The sequence below is a fragment of the Toxorhynchites rutilus genome, chromosome 3 (assembly GCF_029784135.1).
Source record: "Toxorhynchites rutilus septentrionalis strain SRP chromosome 3, ASM2978413v1, whole genome shotgun sequence".
In the NCBI taxonomy this organism is placed as follows: domain Eukaryota; kingdom Metazoa; phylum Arthropoda; class Insecta; order Diptera; family Culicidae; genus Toxorhynchites; species Toxorhynchites rutilus.
In genome coordinates this window covers 78,236,842-78,259,984 of record NC_073746.1, presented here as the reverse complement: position 1 = coordinate 78,259,984, position 23,143 = coordinate 78,236,842, and the positions used below count along the sequence as shown (strand labels likewise).

The 23,143-nt window shown below is 39.5% G+C and overlaps 1 protein-coding gene across 6 annotated transcripts in view; it reads right to left on the bottom strand.

Moving 5' to 3' along the window:
- Window positions 1–6,615, bottom strand: part of LOC129774914 (plasmanylethanolamine desaturase) — a 34,013-nt gene extending 27,398 nt beyond the window's left edge. For 2 of the 6 annotated variants that reach the window (XM_055778987.1, XM_055778989.1), the window contains exon 1: window positions 6,166–6,615. The gene's annotated coding sequence lies outside the window, so the exon portion shown is untranslated. The remainder of the gene's footprint in view (window positions 1–6,165) is intronic. The other 4 variants (XM_055778986.1, XM_055778988.1, XM_055778990.1 and 1 more) reach the window with 3 other exon arrangements.
- Between the last annotated feature and the right edge of the window lie 16,528 nt (window positions 6,616–23,143).

Sequence of the window (23,143 nt, the reverse complement as noted above, 5' to 3'; positions counted from 1 at the left end):
CACAAAAGTGTAGAGACACGAATTTCGGACATTTTTTCGAGCTCCGTAAAAATAGAACAAAGAATATCTTTGCTATCTATTATATCATTATTTGTTCATCTATCTTTGAACAATAAAACAAAAATTGAACGGAGAAAAAACATTCATAACTAGAATAGTTAAGAGCTGATGAAGTGAGAGGACGTTTTTTCTTCCTTTTCCCGATTTTTGAAAAATAGTAAAATTTAAAGTATATTATTTCTTAGAGGTTCATGCGATAGAGAGATGCCTGCAGATTGTACCCATATAAATTTAACATGTATCGGTTCAGTAGAACTTGAGATATCGTGTACACCAGTTTGAAAACACTAGTTTCGAGAAAAACGCGTTTGAAGTTAATTGTTATGGCCGTAACTCGATAAATAATAGGATTTTTTTAAGTCCTCTCTAGGATATATTCTTGTATGCCTAAACTACAGAAATATGAGGGAATTTTTTTTTAATTTTTTTCAAATTTCTAGACTAGAATACTCCTTTAATGGCCATCGAAGCTAAAGTTGTTCGGAATTTGAGACAAAACGGTAAATATATTTTTCTCTACAACGAAGTATTTTTTGATGGTACAGATTTTTGGAAGAAAAAGTATAGATTAGAAAGATTTTCAACCCAATACAGATGAAAATGATCAGGTTTGATGCGCCTTAGTCTGCGTCAGTTTCATATGTCAAAAATGTTATGAAAACCACCCGGAAAGACAGAAAATTGGAAAGTATATCTTTCTAAATAAAAATAAATAAAAATGATTTGGTGTCCATTCCTCACGATTTAATTTGAGAACGGCGTATGCTTGCACTAAGTGAGGAGACAAACAATTTGCAAAGTGATAAAACCCCATTCTTTTATCAGATTTTCAAACTAACTCTCAGTATCAACATGTACGGTTGATTGCTCACCGTCTAGAGCGATAGTGAAACACTAAACTTATTGAACATCCAATTGGGTGTTCAACACATTTGAACAAAATTTTATCTCCAACATCCCCAAAAACATTTAAAAAAAATATTCACAACTGATGCTATTCAGGTCTTTTCGCCGAACTGCCACAGAAAATCCGAACCGAATCGGTTGTGTGGTGGTGGTGGCGGCAATAGCAACAGCTACGGATAAACCGCCTTCAGGTTTCTACCGAAGAACACAGGAAAAGACCTTCTTCACATCCGCTTGAAATTTACTGCACTTTGTCGCCACTTTCACCCGGAAATCATGCTCAAATTCACGAAAATTGAATGATCGGTAGGAAAAATAAGTCATACCCCAATAAGTTTTTCACGATTCATCAGCCATCCAGCTAGCGGCCAGACAGCATCGGCAACTAAGCTTCTCTAATGGCCATCCTCAGGGTGAGAGTGTTGTTTAGCTTCCCAAATTGATTTTTTTTCAAGGCTAAAAAAATAACTGTGTGAGTATGAAGTCTCTATAATTCGAAACATCATCGTCATGGTCAATCAATTCACTCTTAATTACGTAGCATATTATTTTAGAATGCATCTAAATTTTTCAAACAACTCTTTGATAAAAAGTTTTGGTGGGACCGACGGTTCTTAGTTCCAAGGCAAGTAGCGCTCTAAGTGTGCATCTCTTCTTCTAAACACGCGCTACTGCCACAAATTTATTTGTTCCACCACCACCATCGGCAACGCAAAAAATCAACGAAGCTTACGTATGTTTCAATCATACACAAACACTCTCCACCTAACGGCGTGTACACCGATGCGGTACGACAAAATGCTTTTGATGTTTGAATAGAAATATTAAATTTGTATTTCATGTCTAAAGAAAACACGACACTCCTATGGAATAAGCAGATAAATTGGAAAAGATCGATTCTTTGGTACCGATTTAATCAGTGGATCGATCCATACGCCATTTGGAGAAGCGATTCGACAAGATCGATCTTTTTATAAAGGTCGCCCAATCCTAGTCGGAACCCATCAATCGATACGAACACTAAAATACACTCCACAATATAGTTGCCAGCCGACGGAACAGCTCTGCGGTGCGATTTCTTTCATTCAAAATACACTAACGGCTGGTCTAAGCGATTTCGTCCTCAGACTTCACAGTGGGCCAAAGCTCCATGTGTGAAGGTTAGCTGCTCGTCGACTGAAACAGAATTTGAATGAAATTGGAGGAGAAAATACTTTTATACTCGCCCAGTTATAATTTTCTATAATTCTCTTCTACAGGTAAACTTCGATATAACGTACATTTCACTTTCAAAATTGTACGTTGTATCGAATTGTACGTTATATCGAAGCATAATAAAGTACTTACAAACGTAGCCTATAATACATTATTGTATTGCTGTTTTAGTAAAGTCAATGAATAACTTCAATCAGAAGACGAAGCCAGCCTTTCTCATGATGTTTCCCTTCGTACTGTTGATTAAAGCATGATTCATTTAGAATCCGGAATTACAAAACCAGCTGTATTTCGGGATTGATTGAAGGTACAAAACTTGTTTTAGCATCACAATACAGATAATACAATACAGATGTTCTATCACAAAAAAAATATTGGAATTTTTTTTCCTCTACACTTTGGAAATGTGTACGTTATATCGAGGTAAAATGTACGTTATATCGAGTGATGTTATATCGAGGGTACGTTATAACGAGGGTACGTTATATCAAAGTTTCCCTGTATAACATTTCTTCTTCTATTTTTTTTTGTCAGAAACATATCACAAGTCTTCACGTAGCGCAACATGACATGATAATGTTTTTAGACAAAAAAAAAACAATACATCCTATCAAAAATATACCGGGAATTTGTTATTCCCGCAGAACATTTAAAGAAATTAAGTTGATACTACTGTCAGTGGTCTAAATGTCAATTTTGAGCGCGATCATTTGTATGTTTACAGCGTCTCAAGAACAAGAACAAGATTTTTTTCTGCTCGGTGATTTTCTGTATGAGTAATAGTCGATGATATTGTGTAGAATTTTGTGTTTCAAAAAAAAATTTGTTAGACAACTATGTCAAAAACACGGGTATATGAATGGTATAAGGCATTCAAGAGATTTGCCACGTCAAGAACGACCATTCGCCTCTTCAACTGATGAAAACATCGACAAAATAAAAATAATGGTGTTCGGAGATCGTCATTAAAGTTTATAGAGCTATCCCGTGAATTAAATATGTAGGAAGGAAGGTCCTACAGGCACGTTCTTGGAACCAAATGAAAGCTGGTTAATGAGGTTAATTGGATTTGGTATAGAGTTGGTTAGCAAAAAAATGTGTTAGTCCAGAATATTCTTGAGAAAAAAACAAAGTAAAATTGATTTTTCAATTCATCCCAATATTGTTGCCCACTACACCTACACACACCAAGATAAAAATATGTACGTAAAATATTCCAATACCTGAAAGTGGTAGCTTCAAAATGATGCGCATCCCATCAATATGCGTTGATTTTTCACCAAATTACAACATGTCAAAAAACACTTAAAATTTGCGACTTAGCACTCTGTTCCTCTAATTTTTTTGTCAAGTGTATTAGACAGAGTGTAATTTAATTAATGCAACCCTGCTAGCAATACGGGAGTGTAGCGTGTTGCGACAAGTTTTGGATGTTGTAATAAGTTGTGTGTGTTGATATTAACTTTAGAAGTACCATTCTACTTCTACTCTTGAGAATATTTGTTTATTTCGACAGTTTTTGTCGTTATGCTGAATGTGTACTATGATGAAGAATAAGCGATTAATGCTGCTAATAAGACCATTATAATCGCGAATTTTCGTGACAAACTAGAGGTTGGTTTCCGTAGTACCTCAACTATACAATTTGAAATAATTATTATATTCATTAGTCGACCCTTATTTTTTCCTACACCATATGTTAGAATATTTTCAATACATAAACAATTATTATGTTTTTTTTTTTAATCAGGATGATCTTTTTACTAAGGGAAATAGATAGAAAGTCAACATGGCACGAACATTTCGACTTTTATGGTTTTTGACGTAGGACTACGTCTTTCATTTCTATACTGGGGTGTAAGTTCAAAGTTTCGAAAACGAAAGCGTTACACCGGAAAACGAGATTTTGAGCGTTAATAGCTCCTAAACAACTGAACGAAATGGTATGATAAACACTTCATTAGAAAGATAAAATGCCTACGCGTTATATGCGTAGACATTTGCTGCGCTATATTGTTACTTTTTGATCCAGAAATTTGTTTCAATAGTCCTAAAATTGCTTTCAAAACAGGCTATTGAAATCACACCAATCGGTATATAAGCGAGTGCCGCTCCGAAATCCACAGTTATGATTGCGCAACGATTCAGGTACGATCGCTGGAATGAATGAATGTTCCCTAACACAGACTTCAAAACCATGGAGCCATGGGAAATCGGCATTGCAAAATAGATGCGAGCTACGGGTACTTTTGTTCTCGCTTGCGTTCCTGCAAATCGGAATGTTTCCCTAACACAGACTTCTAAACCATTGAGCCAGGAGAAATTTGCCTAGCAAATTAGATGCAAGCAGCGGGTACTTTTATACTCACTTTCATTTTTGCAAACCGGAATGTGTTTTCCCAATACAGATTCCGAATTCAAGAAGTTGGGAAAATTGGCATTGCAGATATATTCAAGTCGGCAATACTTTTATACCCCCATGCATTTTTGCACTCCGGATTCGTTTTGCTAACACGGTCTACAATGCAACGCTTTGGCTCGATTATTCAAGACTGTATTGGAAGATATCTCTTCATGTCGCCAGCTCACTGAACTTTTACGCATACCGTTTGATGATTGAGCAAAATGTTGATAACTATTTGCTTTCGATAACTACTACCATAATGCATGAATTGACTTAAGTTGGGATTTGTTTGCAGTTGAATTCGTGAATAGTGTCATTAATTCCCTAGTTTAATGATTAATTTAATCAATACACACAACAGATGGCTCTGCGTAGCGGCGATATCGTACCCATTGAGGAACGTCCGAGTTGGGATTATTGCTAATTGAAGAAACACAATTGATTACCAGGCCAACGGCAGTCCTACGTCAACCTTGCGGTTATATCATAGGTATAACCCATCCATAGTTTTTTCTCACAAAATCACTGCACAACTTTATCTGCCAGTTTCAAGCACATTAAAATGAGACCTCAACCCCGTTGACATCTATTCGGGAAACAAACAGAGCGACAGCATAATATGAATTACTGTCTGCAGTAATAATATTAAAATCCCGACGAGACGTGAATCTATCTTTCGCCATGAAACCTGCACGAAAGCTGACATTCCTCCACGTCCACGAGCTCCTAACAAGGCTCGTAAATTTTGTTTGGTGTCATAAACTCTGATTTGAGCCTTCCTTGCACGAATGGTTTCCCTAGAAAAACTTGGGAGAGTGAGGTAAAATAAGTGGTTGCCCAGATGACACTAGAATGATTTGGTACAAATTCCATCAATACGCTTCTAATGATTGCTAGGGTCAGCATGTAGAATAAGACAACTGTACCCTATCCAACCATAAAGAGACAACTACAACCGTCAACACATCGCCAACGAACGTTGGTTATCAGAAGTCTTAATTCGGTCTAGCTATCAACATGTAGTGTGATTTCATCGTTGCCACAAATTAAATAATTGATACCATTCACAAATGTACACCTCGTTGAATATAGAGAACACCAGCAGATAGACACTCTGCGAGATAATAAAATAAACGAAAACGACAGGCGTTTCGTGTTGTAGCAACGAAAAATGACGTCATACTACGGTATCTCACAGCTGGTGTTTGGTGGTAAATGTAAAAAAAAAACACGCGGAGAATATAAAACTGCTTCGAATGATCATTCGGTTCTATATACAAATTTTTCGTTGAAGATTCACTCTGGGTAAATATCACGAAATGATACATGGAGGAAGCATGTGAGCATTACACTGAATAAAAGGCTCTGGTCCGAGAAACGGGTTTTTTACTCAACAAATTATGTTCATGTTTGCTCGAACAAGTGAGACACAACGAATCCTCTTCACAATTTATTTGAACCGACATGAACTTCCAGTATACTAAAATATTATCCTTATCTACACAATCGAAGGAATAACAAAAACCTAGTCAAAAATGTTATCCCTTCCATAGCCGAAGCCCCAAACCCCAAACACATACCGCAATTTATTACCATTTGTGTTTTATAGAGTTAGGCTGCACGATAAATATTTAATGCCTTCCGACGCCAGACGTCTTAAGTTTTCCACCCCTTGTTAACACTCGTCGTTCCGATATCGGCAAGTTTCATTCAATTTGTACATCCATTTCTATCTTTCCGGTATAACCCCCACGCATTCCACATTTTTGTTTGCACCTTTCTCGTCCACATTCACTTTAATCACTGTCCCAATCCATAAACACTTTGGTTTTCCCCCGAAATTAAATGGGTCACTAGAGGCATTTGCTCCTGTTCATGGCACGCGATGCGCGGGTAAACATATATCACCACTTCTCATTCACACCGGCAGCACACCAACCGATGGCTCCGTCATTCAGCAGTAGTGGTTCGGTAATGAACTTCCTGGCGCCATGGCGCTACCAGCGGCACACTGACTTCCTTCACCAGCGAGGACTGCGCCACGAATGAAACGTTTGGTTAGAAACCATCCAACGGAATCCCCCTGCCAGCAGGCAGCCCGCTGGTGGTGGCCTGTGGCCGTGGGCCACCAAATCCAGTCACGGACGGCAACGGGTATCGATTCCGACCAAGTGTCACCTCTCGCGCTTAGTCGTGCCTTCTTGTTGCCTCGCCTAATTGACTCCTTTTTCTGCATAAAGGACCAGCCTTTACGAACACACATACATGAAAGTGAACGCAATTGTAAATGAACGGAACACGCACGACGAAAACGATGACGAAAGCGGCGATTGTATCGTTAAAACATAATCCAGTGATATTTTTTTTGTGTTTTTATAGCGCTCCAGCTGGGAAAGGAAACTTTGTCATGGCTCCACAAGTGGTGGCAGAATTTAACATTTTTCGTTCAAAATTTGATCAACATAAATGATGGTACGGTACTTCTCTCGAGGTCGATTCACTCAAAATGAAGAGCCCTACTGAGTATACTAAAGTGTACCACCCCTTGAGGATGGTTTTGAAATGTTTCGACCGAAGGTTCTTCACTCCATGAGTCTCCATAAGCCGTATCAAATTCTTTCCCAGTCCGCAGGATAGATAGACGCAACTCATGAATTGTCTCAAATTATGCTGAAGAGAAGCGAGCTTGATAACTTGTTTTCTTTTCTATTCTGATAGCCTGTTATGAATCGGAAACTTCAACCAATATCCCACACATAATACTTCACTGGATTCTTCTTCTTCTTCTTCTTCTTCTTCTTCTTCTTCTTCTTCTTCTTCTTCTTCTTCTTCTCCTTCTTCTTATTCTTATTCTTATTCTTATTATTCTTCTTCTTCTTCACCGCAAGTACACCATCGTGATTCCTCAGTATCCTGTACAGGTAACCAGCGACCTTAACTCTGTGCAGCGCTTCGGCGACGGTCTTTCAGCTTGCACTGTTGAATGCGTTCTTCACGACGATCAAAATCACCGCGCAGTTACGACCTTCTCTTCTTTTGCGAGTAGCGTCCACTGTCCACTTTCCTTCCCGGAATCCGCCCTGCATTTTCGACAATCCGTGATTACGCTCCGTGCATTTCATCACTCTGTTGAGAATAATCATCTCCAACAGTTTTCCTAGAATATCCAGCAATCGAACAAGCCTATACGATGCTGGAACCTCAGGTACCTTACCTGGTGTTGGAATCAGCACAAACTTTTGGATTTTCCATTTCACAGGAACTGACCGTTGTCCAGGTTTTTCTGCAGCAGCATCCTGAACATGTCGAGGAAAACTGAAATCGCCGATTCCAAGATCACATCGGGGATTCCACCTAGACCGAGAACTTTCTTCACCTTCAAACCTTTTGCAACCTCGAATTTTCGCCATCACGACAGATGCACCGCTCCAATGATTTGCATCGACGTCTCGACACAACTCCATAGAACAGCTTGATTTGCTCCTACGTATCTCTCGTTTCAAAGCGGCTTTGGTCGCTCGGAACAACGCCCGGTGCTGCCTTCTTTCAACGTCGCTTCATGCCCTCTGGACTCCTCTTCTAGCTCGTAGACAACTAACGCGGAGGATTCTGAGTGTTTCGTTTTACCATTAGGCTGGAGTTCATTTATTTGTAGGGTGTTGCATGCCCTCATGTATGTTCCTGTCAACTCGTCGGTGTTCAAACTGAGATTTCGACTTCTATGCGTAGTGCTTCGACGAAAAATCCTCGTCGAAAGTCTTTGCCTACCACTCACAGGTGCGTGTTCTTCGTTCCACCGCAGAATTCCGTTGACCGATGCTATACAGAAATGGCTGACGGTCGCTGACAGACGGTGGCTGATGGAGTGTATCCCTCTGACACCTTCTACTTCATATTTGTCGCCAGGGACGGACTGCCGAAAACTACATCGATAATGGATTCGTAGTCACTTTTTCAAGAGGGATCTATGGTCTAAAGGGTGACATGCAGTTTTACGAAGGCTTCTAGCAGACTGTATCCTCTAGAGCTGGTCCATCTGCTTCCCAATTCCTCAGCACAACCGTTGGAGTCACCTCCGATGAATACTGGTTTCCAGCCGATGACCTAATTTGCAAGTACGTCCAGCATCTGGTGAAACCGCTCTGCTATCTTGGGGGCAGATTCCGATGATTTTGGCGATAACGAAACCTTCCTATGAGCTCTCTAACACTTGCTTTATCTGCCAACCACTTACCGTTACCGCGAGGAACTCGATCCGGTTGACTACCACAATAGCCACTTTTCGCAGGATTGCTGTGTACGTCCCCCTTTCCGTCGCTTCAACGAACAGGGTATCGATCTCATTTCGCTCCACTTGTGGCACAGATTTCTTCTTCTCCTTTCACTTTTGACGTAGGATTACGTCTTCCGGGAACATATTGGGGTACAAATTGAAAATCGAAAATCGAGTACATCTTGAAAATTGTCCAATTTCAAACGCTTATTGCTCAGTCATTTCATGATGGATTGATGAAATTTTTGCGTCAATCGATTTCGGCACTTTATAACCATTTTTTATATTGAAGAAAATTATATATGTCATGAAACTAACTATCGAACAATTGAAAAATTTCAACCTCTATGCTAACGGAAATACCCACTTCTGATTGGTCGAAATTGACGACACATGCGGCGGGTCCCTAACAGAGACATCAAAACCAAGCTGCCTGGGGGAATTCGGCATTGCAAATACATAAAAGTAGGGGGAGCTTTTGCTCCCACCGGAATGTGCTCCCTAACAGAGACATCAAAACTAAGCTACCTGGGGGAAATCGACATTGCAAATATATGACGGTCGGGGGCATTTTTATATTGCAAGTAAGGTAATGATACGATTAATTCTAGCAAATAAAATTTAAATTTGGAAATTTAATGTTGGTTGCTTCGTGAAATTTCATATCAATGACCGATCGTGTATTGTGAAAAATTTAGCACAAGTGTAAGTGTAGAATTGTATATGGTAGCAGTTGTTTTAAAAATGACTCGATATATTAAACGATTTATTTCAATATTCATAAATAAACACACCAAGGTGTGTTCCCGCTCAAGAACGGGTCGTTTGGTTTAAGCTCTCTGTTTTGTTGTGTTCATTTTCACCCAAGGAAAGTTATACGGCGAGAAAAATTGGAAAAGTTAAGAAATATTAGAAAAAGTGATTACGTTACATATAGTATCAGGTGTTGTTAATCCAATTAAAATTCGGATTGAGTTAAATAAACACTCAGAAAGTAAAAATTATAAAAGAAAATTACCTTTTCCATTTCAAATATGTTTTCTCTATATTAACGTATCATGTTTTTACTGATGAGAAAAATTGATAATTGTGTTCGGCATTGGTAATTATCTTATATTACATTGGTGAGTTTTTTTTAATTCATCCATTCATAACACAGGTGGTATCTCGTCTAGGATCACAGAGAGCAGTTTTCATCATATCTCGTTCCACTTCGGCATCTTTTATCTGATACGCACCATCCAACGAATGTTTACCATCGTTCTGTCATCATCACTCGGTAAACACTGGTGGAGTGAACAAACAATACCCAACAACCAAACAAAACGGCCCTTTTCAGGAGGCCACCAAATCATTATCAAAGAGTTTAACAAAGTAATTCTTCAAACATATCCGAAATCAACAGATAGCCTAACGAAATCCTACGTCAACTATGCGGTCGTGTCTCTGACACAACCCTCCTGTGACTATTTTCGTTTTTGCTTCTTTTTTTTTTGTTCGTTTCCCCGTCAGATTTTCGACAGTACGATACCCACTGCCTTGACCTTCCTTCGTATTACCCGGGTTATCGATTTTAATTCTCTTCAGGTCTCCTTCATCTCCAGGAGTATCCCTCTTACTTTTGTCCGATTGCGAGTTCCGGGGTCCCCGCGGCGTCTCCTGTATCTCAACAGTTATCTTCTCCTAGCTTCGGCGAGTGCTTTTTCAGCACCCTCTTCTCTCAACTGTGTTCAGTAAACATAACGGCGGATCTGATTCTGGTCACTAGCTGTTTGATGTTCAAATGGGCGTTCTACCCCTTTCGAAGTTATACAGCTCGTTCACATTCTTCGAACGTCAGTCATGTTGAACCTCCCAAGTTGTAGCCCTCCTTGAGATGTGCTGTTGCTTGGAGTGGGCGTAAGCACTTGGACTGGACCAGAGCCAAGATCTTCCAGGAATACTTGCTGCTCTCTTCGTGGTTTGGTGCTGCCTGTTTTTTTTTTGGCCACGTTGTGGTGTCTACAGGTGACCTCCACGTTCTTCCGCTTCTAGCGAACACATTCTCCTCTCCATCGTTTGTTGGAGCATGTTTGAAATTTTCAATATTTTTGGGTCCTTAGTGAGCTCCGTATCATATCCGTTTTCCATGAAAAAACTAGGTTGTCGTAATCAGAATTTTACTGACGTCAATCCTGATGTGTCCCTCCCTCTGCCGCTGTCGTTTACGGCATTTCCCTCGTGATATTTCTATACGGCAAGCTTACTCGCGTTGTCACCCGATTAATCGCCTCTTACGACAGGGACAAGGAACCAAGACGCGAAGTGCTATTCTAGGCCGGGCACATCACGACTTGTTTGTGATCGTGTATTTGTGTAGACTTGTGTGTGTTCTCTTTTGTGGCCTCCATTTTGCACTAACACTACTTTCGTTTTGCTTTCTTTATCTGACTCCACACATGTCGCTCTAACGCTATGTCTTCTCCACTTTAACACGTTGAGCCCAAAATTATTCTTGCTACACTTTCCATTCAGCCCTAATAGAGAGCATTTGTACAATTTCAATGTCAGTCCCCACTCCCACATATATTTATTATATACAAAGAAAATAGTCAAAAATTGATCTAGAAAGTAGTCACATACCGTAAAACATTCGAAAACAAACTATTTTTTAAAACATTTCCTTATGTTGTAACTGTCAGCCCCAGTGATCAACGTTTTTCTAACGAAAAGCTCATCATGCCAACACTATCATTCCCGATATTTTTGGGTAATTTCCAACGAACTGGAAGTCGCCATGTTTGATTTCAAAATGATATCGGAATACAATATTCGACTTCCGCCTTTTAACCTTATAGATTCATGCCGCCGCTTGCAGATGAAGCTATTCGAAAGCATCTAAAAAAGGGTGTAATGATCAAAACCTAATTTAAATGAACTTAAATTTTACATATATCCTGAGTAGCTTTATGATGTACGTTTGTACGTGTAGAATAACTCCTCTATGTTTATTTTGAGTTTCGATTCTAATTTCTCAAAGGAGCAGCGATTGAAAAGTTTGCCTGCAAAACGCGAATATCCAAGCTTGCCGCTTGCCTAAGCGGTGACGGGAAAGTGGCAGACATATTCAAGACCATGAATACCTCAGTGCTCAAAAAACTACCAGGATTGTTAGGCCATTTACACATGCGACTGAAGAAGTCATAATTGCATCGCCACCAGAAACCTGATCAGAAAGTCCCCGAAATCACCACAGTGTGGCGCTCTCAGTCACACATTTTTTTTTTTTTTTTTGTAGATTGGCACATCTGTCATTGACAATCTATAAAATTTGTAGTGTGATAGTTTTACATTTCTGAAAGTTACACTATATTGAGCACATCTGCTATTGTGCCTGCCTCAATTTTGTACAATTTGCAAAATTTGCAAAATCAATCATTATTCGTGAACATTTGGATAAAAACGAAACGAATACCATTCAGCAACCACCGAATTCACCTGATTTGACTCCCTGCGACTTTTATCCTATTCGAACGACTCAAGAAACCACGTTTCAGCACCTAAAATAAGATAATGGAAATATCGAAGATGGCACTGAAGGCCATACCACAAATAGACTATAATAAATGATTCAAAGATTGGATCAAGTGCTGACACAAGGGCGTTGCAGTCGATGGGGAGTACTTTGAAAGGGACAATATCGATATTGATGTACACTCTTGTATTTTTCATTTCCTGAACAAATTACGGGAACTTTTTGATCAAGGTGATAAACCTCAAGGAATGCCTAGAGAATCACCTGCTGCATTTCCCTAACAAATACGGAAACCCCCTACTGTTTTAGCCGGATTTGGCATCCTGGCATTATGGAAAGAAGGCGCTGGAATACTATGCCGAGAATAACGTGTTGGTAACAACCCTTCCAACACATCAGAGCTTCACCATATAGCCATCGCCAAGCAGAACTTGGAGAAGACGCAAAAAAAAACGGTGGGAAGCGAAAGACAGTTCAAAACAAACTGGCATCCTGGGGCGAACAAGGACGACGAGGCTCATCTTCAAAATTTTCAAGCGCTGCTCCTCTTGCTTGGACTCCATTTCGGGAACTGAAAAGCAAACGTCAAAATCAAAATAGAAGAATCATTCTAAACACACACCTACAAATTGAGGGGTGTTCATTTTATATAAATGCACATTCAAAAGAAATACGTCAAATTTAGTTTAACCATAATTTGGAACGTTCCACCCTTTAAAATGCCGCACTATTGCATTTTAAAGGGTGAAACCACCCAAATGAGCAGTCTAGCGCAAACAACCTTTGACAAGCGCCAGTGTGAATGTGTAATTAATTACGAATAATTACGAAGCAAAAATAGGGGTTTGGGGCCACCAATTAAGAAGGTTTAGAAGTCAGAGTTATAGCCTTTCTAGTGACGCGATATCTCAGGTTTCGCTGAACCGATTTATTTGAAATTTGATATGAATACAGGGTAGACTCGATTATATACAGTATTCTGTTTATTTTCACTGTATATAATCGAATGAAAAAAAAATCTTTATTGTTTTATATACAGTCATTCCATGCCAAACCGATATAGTGGTTCAGGTTTCCGTGAAAAGCGGGAGTTTTGTTTCCTTTTCATAAAATATTAAATCCGTTTTGTTTCATTTTTTTGTTAGGGTGCCCATTCCCATTTAAGGGTGGTCCGAAAAATTGGTTTTTCCCCTTTTTTCAAAAATGACTTTTTTGAAAAAAAATATGGCGCCTTGGTCCCGAAACCATGTAAACTGTGAAAAACAATTACAATCAATTATTACGAAAAGAAAATCCGATTTTTTCAAAGCGTAATATTTTTCTAAACAAGACCAGCTCATTGGCTTCAAAATTGTCGATCATCTGAATCTGTTCAGTAGCTCAAAAGTTATGAATTTTTTGTCGTGGAAAAAAGGAATAAAATTTATATTTCGAACCATCGGTTAATTTTGAAAAAATCATAACTCAAGAACAAAAAATAGCGCCTCTCTGATTTCTGGATATGTTATGTAAAAAACCTCAGAGGAAAATATAAAAAATGTAGCACTCATGGTTCCGAGACCATGCAAACTATAAAAAAAACAAGTACAGTCGAAGATGCCAACCTTCCTGATTATTCATGATTTCCCGGATTTTTTGGTACGTTTTTCAGGAAACAAACACAAACAGTCAATTTTGCCTGATCTTCCAGTAACGATCATGATTTTTTCTGATTTCCGTAGTTTTACTTTATGAGTATGATGTGTATGATGCGTATGTACGAGTAGCTGCAAAGTTATTGATGAAGGAATACGATTCAGATTGTAAGTGTATTCAAGAAAAAAAATTTAATTCAAAGTCAATATAATAAGATTTCATATAACAATTGCTCGTCAGATTCGAAATAGTATCAACTTTAATGATAAAACTATAGTGAATATATCTGTAATCGAATCAAATAACATCATAATTCAGAAAAAATCAACAACTTCACTGCTGCTATGCTTTTTTTTCGAGGTATGATCTGAATATTGATTTCTCAGCAGTTCACTGAAGTGATGCTGTAGGTTTTTGGGAAAAAATATAAACGATCATAAAATCTCTGCAAAATTCGCCATAAAACATACGAGAAACAAACATGTCCCGGGAAGATTGAATTTTTAGGCTGTGTAAAAAATGAAGAAACAATGTAAAAGGAAGGGATAAGAATGAAGATTGTAGAATGAAATTGAATGTATGTAAGTCTGTCTATAAAAATGATGCTATTGTATTCCCAAACAATCGGCACGAACTTTTCGGACAACCCAATATGAGCTATCCTGATTTCTTCCTGATTTTAATTTCGGTTCTTCCTGATTTTTGAAAATTTTAGTTGGCAACTCTGAATACAATCAATCATTACGGGAACAGAATCATTTAGGAAATGTAGCATTTTGACGTAGAACTACGTCTTTCATTTCTATACCGGGGTGTAAAACCAAAGTTTCGAAAATGAAAGCGTTACGCCGGAGACCGAGATTTTGAGCGTTAATAGCTCTTAAACAACTGAACGAAATGGTATGATAAACACTTCATTCGAAAGATAAAAGGTCTACGCGTCATATACTTGTTACTTTTTCATCCAAAAACTTGTTTCAATAGTCTTAAAATTGCTTTCAAAACAGGCTATTGAAATCACCAATCGGTATATAAGCGAGCGCTGCTCGTAAACCCCCTCAGTTATGATTGAACAGCGATTGGAGCATGTTGTCGCTGTGTTGTGAAGCTATTTTCGTTTATCATGAAAGCGCTAATGAACGGTGTCACCAAGAGCCTGTATGTGCACCTAAGGCCAGAAGGAAATCCATCAGGAGGAGAGTGATGCCACGGTTCCGCTTGAAACATCGGCCGCCACACACACATATACACGCGCGGAATTCTCGTTGCTGAAAAATAATCTGCCAGTTCCCCTGGGAATTGAAAAATACATTCATGCGAAAGAGTTTATTTTAATGTTTTCTATCCATATAACACTGCAACCAAATACATTTGGTTTTGTGATTTTTCAATCAATCGCAATTAATAGGAAAGCTTCAGAATATTTTTTTCCCATCAGTGGAAAACTTTCGTATCCAATATTGGATGCGTAACATGAAAAACGTGAAACATCATCGCTAAAATCAAGTCATTTTCGAGCGATTATTTGCTTTCTACTCATATAATGCTGCGACCAAATACATTTCGTTTTGGATTTTTTCAATCAAGTGCGATCAACCTAAGACCACGTCTTTCGACAATTTATTAGAGGTGCAATGAATCTTTAGGAATTCCCGCTCTACGCGCACTGGCAAACAATGTTTACTCAACAATTTCTCAAACGAGAAATGGGTGTTGTGAGAAAAGATTAGAGAACGCGAAAACGACAAACGGGAGAAAGATATGTTTGGAGGTTGGAGGAAATTGGCAGAAAACTTCTTCATTCTATCATTCAAATAATGTGATTCATACCACTTCGTTTTACCAGAAAGAGTTTCTTAATGCTTAAAGGAGGAATTGAGTCCTCCGAGGAAATTACCCAGCGCAAATTACAGTCGACTATCGATTGCGGCATTCGTACACAAATAATTTTATAATGCAGTTTCACCAAAGTGATTTCTTCGGATATATTCACTACATCATGTCATATATTTCATATTCTTCATTATGAAATCCATGGTGACCGGAATAAATCGCCACAGTAAACAACTGCAACAGAAACAACCGCTTAGAAAAAGTGTAGTAGGCTAGAAATATTTGGCGCGGGAAAAACATCATGTGCCTCACATTTCTATTATAAATTTATTCTCTTGTTCTCGTTTTTCGAAATTTATTCTGAGGACAATGTAATGGGGACGAAGTCCCCATTTGGCGAGGATAAGGAATCGAGGCGGCCCATGCCGCCAAGATGACGCAATCCGAGTCCACCGCCGACCCGCCGTCGGAAGCGGCGGTGTCTCGCACGCAAACCTGGGATCCACTGATTGCCCGGTTAGTTTGAAACATAGGATACGATCCTTTAGCAATGTCCGACCGAGCTCTAGCGAGCGTCGGACGGTATACGTCTGCCCGGGGCGTTACGTTTGCCTGGGGCGATACGTTTGCCCGGTTAATTCTTGTTTTGAAATACAATACCGCGCCACAATATTTATAGCCTACTACACATTTTATAAGCGGTGGTTTCTGTTGCAGTCGTTTTCTGTGGCGATTTATTCCGGGAACCGAAATCCATATGCATGGCACCTATCGTAATCGAATTATCATCGACACCACGATTTTCGCTAAATGCTCCTTTCAGTTCGGCTTGTAAAAAACTTTTCTGAACTCTAATCCATCAAATTGGGAGCCCTGAAAAGGGCCGTTGATTATATGCTAAGCTAATATAGCACGCTATCCTCGGATACGATGGGCCAGCTGGATGTCCTTGGGCATGATGTGACGCGTTTTGCATGGATAACACACAAATTGGTATCTTCGAATAAGCCTCCTGCAGCGTCATAACTGCGGAACTTTGGAAGCGCAAGTCGGTTTTGAAGTCCTGAGCAATTCCACGATCCAAATGCTGCAAAAGTAGCTGCGGATCACCAATTCGGTCGACTTCTGATAGCGACGAATTTCACGCAAAGTTCCCGGTCGATAGCGATGTGGCTTCTTCACCTATCCTGCTGCTGGTGCGCTTATCCGAGCTGCTTTCATGTGCCTTACCACCGAAAGACTAACGAGCTGTCTGCGAAAGACTAACGAGCTCGAGTCCTCACGGTGCGAGAGTAGAGTAAGAAATGAACGAAAGCAAAGGAAGCGTCATTTTATAAACCATAAAAGTATAGAATCTAAACCCCACCCTTATTATATTCGTAAGTATACAGTAAGCTTATATAATAAAGAGGGTGGGGTTTACATTCGATACTTTTATGTTTTATAAAATGACACTTCCCTTGCTTTCGTTCATTTCTTACTCTACTCTTGCACCGTGAGGACTCGAGCTCGTTAGTCTTTCGGTGGTAAGGCACATGAAAGCAGCTCGGATAAGCGCACCAGCAGCAGGATAGGTGAAGAAGCCACATCGCTATCGACCGGGAACTTTGCGTGAAATTCGTCGCTATCAGAAGTCGACCGAATTGGTGATCCGCAAGCTACCTTTGCAGCATTTGGATCGTGGAATTGCTCAGGACTTCAAAACCGACTTGCGCTTCCAAAGTTCCGCAGTTATGACGCTGCAGGAGGCTTATTCGAAGATACCAATTTGTGTGCTATCCATGCAAAACGCGTCACATCATGCCCAAGGACATCTAGCTGGCCCATCGTATCCGAGGAGAGCGTGTTATATTAGCTTAGCATATAATCAACGGCCCTTTTCAGGGATCCCAATTTGATGGATTAGAGTTCAGAAAAGTTTTTTACAGGCCGAACTGAAAGGAGCATTTAGCGAAAATCGTGGTGTCGATGATAATTCGATACCGATAGGCGCCATGGATATGGATATCATAATGAAGAATATGAAATATATGACATGATGTAGTGAATATATCCCCATATCGAAGAAATCACTTTGATGAAACTGTTTACCGTTTGTCTTTTTTAATTGTTGGGAAAGGGCATTATTTCTGCTGACTAAATTCCAAGAAAAAATCCATTCCTTCTTTAAGCGTGATTCATTCTGCTTCGGATCAACGGAACAGTATGATAATAATTTCATACAAAAGATAAAATGTCCAAGAGTTATATGATTGCTATTTATTGAGTCGAAAAATTGTTTCAATAGCTTAATGATAGCTTCGAAAACAGGTTATTGAAATCATTCGTATCCGTATGTAGCGCGCCCACTTGGAAACCCATTAATCTTATTGGAATGTGAGATGGGGAAGCTCATACTTACGTCTATGCATTATGCTGTACACTTCAATTAGAGCCCCCGCACACTACAGACTTTTCTTCAGCCGACAGTTTGGTCGGATCGGCTACTGGTGCAAACACCGACCCAACGGAATCGGTGTAATGTGCGCACATGCATACCTCTCCGTACTGATTAAGAAGCCAACCGAACTATCGGTCGACAAGTCAGTCTGCAGTCTGCGGGGGCTCTTAATTTCGTTTTTGCAGGCCGAACCGAAAAATTTTCAGTCGAGTTAACTCTTTTTTACAGTAATGCGTTTGAATCCGGACACTTTGCATTACATTCAATATCATACCACAGCCATAACATTTTTTTCATGTTGAATTTATGCGAATAATAGCTACTAATATAGTTACTGATAGTTTCTTGATAGTTACTAATCAATCGCATTAATACAACATGCAGAAAATGTTGTGGCTGCGGTATGGTATTAAATGTAACGCAAAGTGTCCGGATTCAAATACATTACTGTATACTTACTTCGATGTTATTCGTTTCTCTCTCAGGGTAAGCAACGAATATAATAAGGGTGGGGTTTAGATTCTATACTTTTATGGTTTATAAAATGACGCTTCCTTTGCTTTCGTTCATTTCTTACTCTACTCTCGCACCGTGAGGACTCGTTTGTTTGGGACAAAGCAGACAGCTCGTTAGTCTTTCGGTGGTAAGGCACCACGAAAGCAGCTCGGATAAGCGCACCAGCCGCAGGAAGTGTGGAGAAGCCACATCGCTATCGACCGGGAACTTTGCGTAAAATTCGTCGCTATCAGAAGTCGCTGATCCGCAAGCTACCTTTGCAGCAGTTCGTTGAATTGCTCAGGATTTCAAAACCGACTTGCGCTTCCAAAGTTCCGCGGTTATGACGCTGCAGGAGTCCTATTCGAAGATACCAATTTGTGTGCTATCCATGCAAAACGCGTCACATCATGCCCAAGGACATCCAGCTGGCCCATCGTATCCGAGCAGAGCGTGCTATATTAGCTTAGCATATAATCAACGGACCTTTTCAGGGCTCCAAATTTGATGGATTAGAGTTCAGAAAAGTTTTTTGCAGGCCAAATTGAAACGAGAATTTTCGTTTGGATGCCATACAGCATCGAGAAAATTCCGGAAAGATCTAATCGTTGCTGAAAAACAATCTGCCAGTTCCCTGGGAATTGAAAAATACATTCATGCGAAAGAGTTTATTTTAATGTTTTCTAATCATATAACACAGCGACCAAATACATTTGATTTCGTAATTTTTCAATCAAGTGTAATTAGCTGGAAAACTTCGGAAGATTATTCTTTCCCGTCAGTAGGATATTTTCGTATCTAATATTGTATGCGCGCGCAACGGAAATTGTTTCGTATCGCGAAAATTATATAATATTCAATCGATATTGCTCAGTCGCCGAAATTTTCATACTCAGAGAGTTTATTCTCCTCTAGTTTGCCTTCCAAATTGCCATCGTAAACCACACCTTCTCTCGATTCAATCACGCACGAAAAGCATACTTAAATGATATTCTGGTGGTGAAACCCATTCATTTTTCGTGAAGCGTCGTACACAAATTACGTAACGCGATAAGGGGGGAGGGGGTAGATGTTGCGTTACTTTCTGTTTATTAGAGATAGGAAATTGCGTTACGTAAGGAGTGGGGGAGGGGGTTCAAGATCCGGATTTTTAGCGTTACGTAATTTGTGCACGACGCCTGAGGACATCGACAAGACAACATCGTTACTGAACGAGCTGAACGGCGAGGGATCGAGGGATTCATTACCTGGCCTGACCTGACCTGAAATGCAATCAGTTTGTTTTAACTGTGAGGGAGCGCAGAAAAGCCGATCGATCAGAAGGAGAAGAGAAGGTGACCAAGAGAGCATCGAAATACGGTTCCTTGGGAAGACATTGAAGCAGCCGCCACACACACACATACACGCGCGCAACTCTTTTCGTTTGCTGGTTATCGAGAAGAAACCTGGAAAGAAATGATCGTTGCTGAAAAATAATCTGCCAGTTCCCCTTGGAATTGAAAATTACATCCAAGCGAGTTTATTTTAATTTTTTTTCTATCCATATAATACTGCGACCACATACATTTGGTTTTGTGGTTTGTCAATCAAGTGCAGTTAACAGGAAAGCTTCTGAAGATTATTCTTCAGAACAAGGTTTTTTGTATCCAATATTGAATGCATATAACCTTGAGCCTCCAACGTAATGCTCTCGTTTTTGAAGCCACCCAAATATTTATTTATTCATTCATTCAGGATGGATTTAGATTCAACTTCAAACAAATGATCCCTAAATCAACGATAGTCCTACGTCACCCTTGCGGTTATACCATAGATATAACCCACTTCCTGTTTTTTTAATGGCTTGATATGTTGATCATCGAAACCGGTTCAGTAGTTCAAAATTTTTTGAAAAATGGCATTTTTGGGAAAAAACGGGAAAATCGATTTTTTTTGGACCACCGTAAAACCACAATATCGGTTTGGCATGGAATGACTGTATACTATGGTGCCAATGAATGTATGGGAAAAATCGACCCTAAAATTTCAAAAAGTTACCCAAAATGTTCACCACCTCGAATAAACACCCTATGCCAAATGTCAGCTCAATTAGACTTAAGGGAGAGTGGCGCAAAGCGGTCAAAGTTTGAGTTTTTTGAAAATCGAAAAAATAACCCCTTCCCCCTTGGGTTATTTAATTATATTAAAGAAATCGGGGTTTTCGAAAAAAAAGTTGACGCCAAATGTCTCAAAATTGCATGAAACGTCGAAATCTACTGTCATCTCGAAAAAAAAGTTATCAAAAATCGACACTCTGGGACTTTTTTTTCGGAGTACGAGACGAAACATATGGTTTTATGTGCCAATAAAAATAATTATCTCGATTTTTCATTCGGAACTTGTTGCGAAATGTTGATTTGCACGATAATATACCCTACGCAAAATATTAGGCTGTCAAAAAAGTCCTGCGGTATTTCCGCGAGGTGTCGTTGTAAGCGCGTATTTCTAGTTGTATTCATTGTATCGTGTCATACTATAGCTTGTTGGAAAGGTATTTAATATAATCCTTGACAGTGTTTTGTTTGGTTAAGTCGTTCGTGAGTTATAGTGTCGCAAATATGGAGCAAAATAAAGAGAAAATCCGACATATTTTACAGTACTACTATGACAAAGGCAAAAATGCATCTCAAGCTGCCAATAAAATTTGTGCAGTATATGGACCCGATACAGTTTCCATTTCCACCGCACAACGATGGTTTCAACGTTTTCGTTCTGGTGTAGAGGTCATCGAAGATACGCCACGCTCCGGAAGGCCTGTCGTCGAAAACTGCGACAAAATCGCTGAATTAGCCGAGAAAGACCGGCATAGTAGCAGCCGTAGCATCGGCCAAGAGCTGAGGATAAGTCATCAAATCGTTATTAACCATTTGAAGAAGCTTGGATTCACAAAGAAGCTCGATCTATGGGTGCCACACACGTTGACGCAAAAAAAACATCTTTGACCGTATCGACGCATGTGAATCGCTGCTGAATCGCAACAAAATCGACCCGTTTCTGAAGCGGATGGTGACTGGCGATGAAAAGTGGGTCACTTACGACAACGTGAAGCGCAAACGGTCGTGGTCGAAGCCCGCTGAAGCGGCTCAGATGGTGGCCAAGGCCTCATTAACGGCCAGGAAGGTTCTGCTGTGTGTTTGGTAGGATTGTCAAGGAATAATCTATTATGAGCTGCTTCCCTATGGCCAAACGCTCAATTCGGACCTGTACTGCCAACAACTGGACCGCTTGAAGGTAGCACTCATGAAGAAGAGGCCATCTTTGATAAACAGAGGCCGCATTGTCTTCCATCAGGACAACGCCAGGCCACACACTTCTTTGGTGACGCGCCAGAAGCTCCGTGAGCTCGGATGGGAGGTTCTTTTGCATCCGCCGTATAGTCCGGACCCTGCACCAAATGGCTACCACCTGTTTTTGTCCATGGCGATCGAGCTAGGTAGTCAGAAGTTAGCCACAAAAGAGTCCTGTGAAAATTGGCTATCCGAGTTTTTTGCCAATAAGGAAGCGAGCTTCTATAACAGGGGTATTATGAAGTTGGCATTTCGTTGGGAACAAGTCATCGAACAAAACGGCGCATATTTGACTTAAAACAGATGATTGTAACTTATTTTTGTGAACAAATGAAAATTCAAAAAAAATACAGCAGGACTTTTTTGACAGCCTAATATTAGCTCATTCGAACTTCATTTATTAGTGTTGCAGACGTTAAAATTTAAGTTTTTTGAAAACCGAAAAATCACCGAAATCGGGGTTTCAAATTTTTTTTGCTACAAAAAAAAACCATTTTTTTTTTGGATTTTTTTTTTTAGATAACAGTAAATCTCGATGAGTAATGCAATTTTAAGACATTTGGCACTAACAATTTTTTATTTTGAAAACCCTGATTTTCGGGGATCTTTCGTTTTTCAAAAAAACTCAAATTTTTACGTCTGTGACACTAACAAATGAAGTTCGAATGAGCTAATATTTTGCAAAGAGTATATTATTGTGCAAATTTCGCAACAGGTTCCATGAAAAATGAAAAATCGAGATAACTATTTTTTATTGGTACCCAAAACCATTCGTTTCGTTTCGTATTCCGAAAAAACAGGTTGTACTCGATTATATATGCGTCGATTATTATACAGCCATTCCATGCCAAACTAATACAGTGGTTCTCAGATTTTCGTGGAAATTGGTCCTTATCGCAAAATATAAGACCCGTATTTTCTTTTTATTTTTTAATTACGGTACCCATTTTCATTTTAGAGTGATCTGAAAAATCATTTTTCCCCTTTTTCAAATCCACCAAATGAGATGTATCTTGCTGCACTAAATTCTCCCATCCTTCAA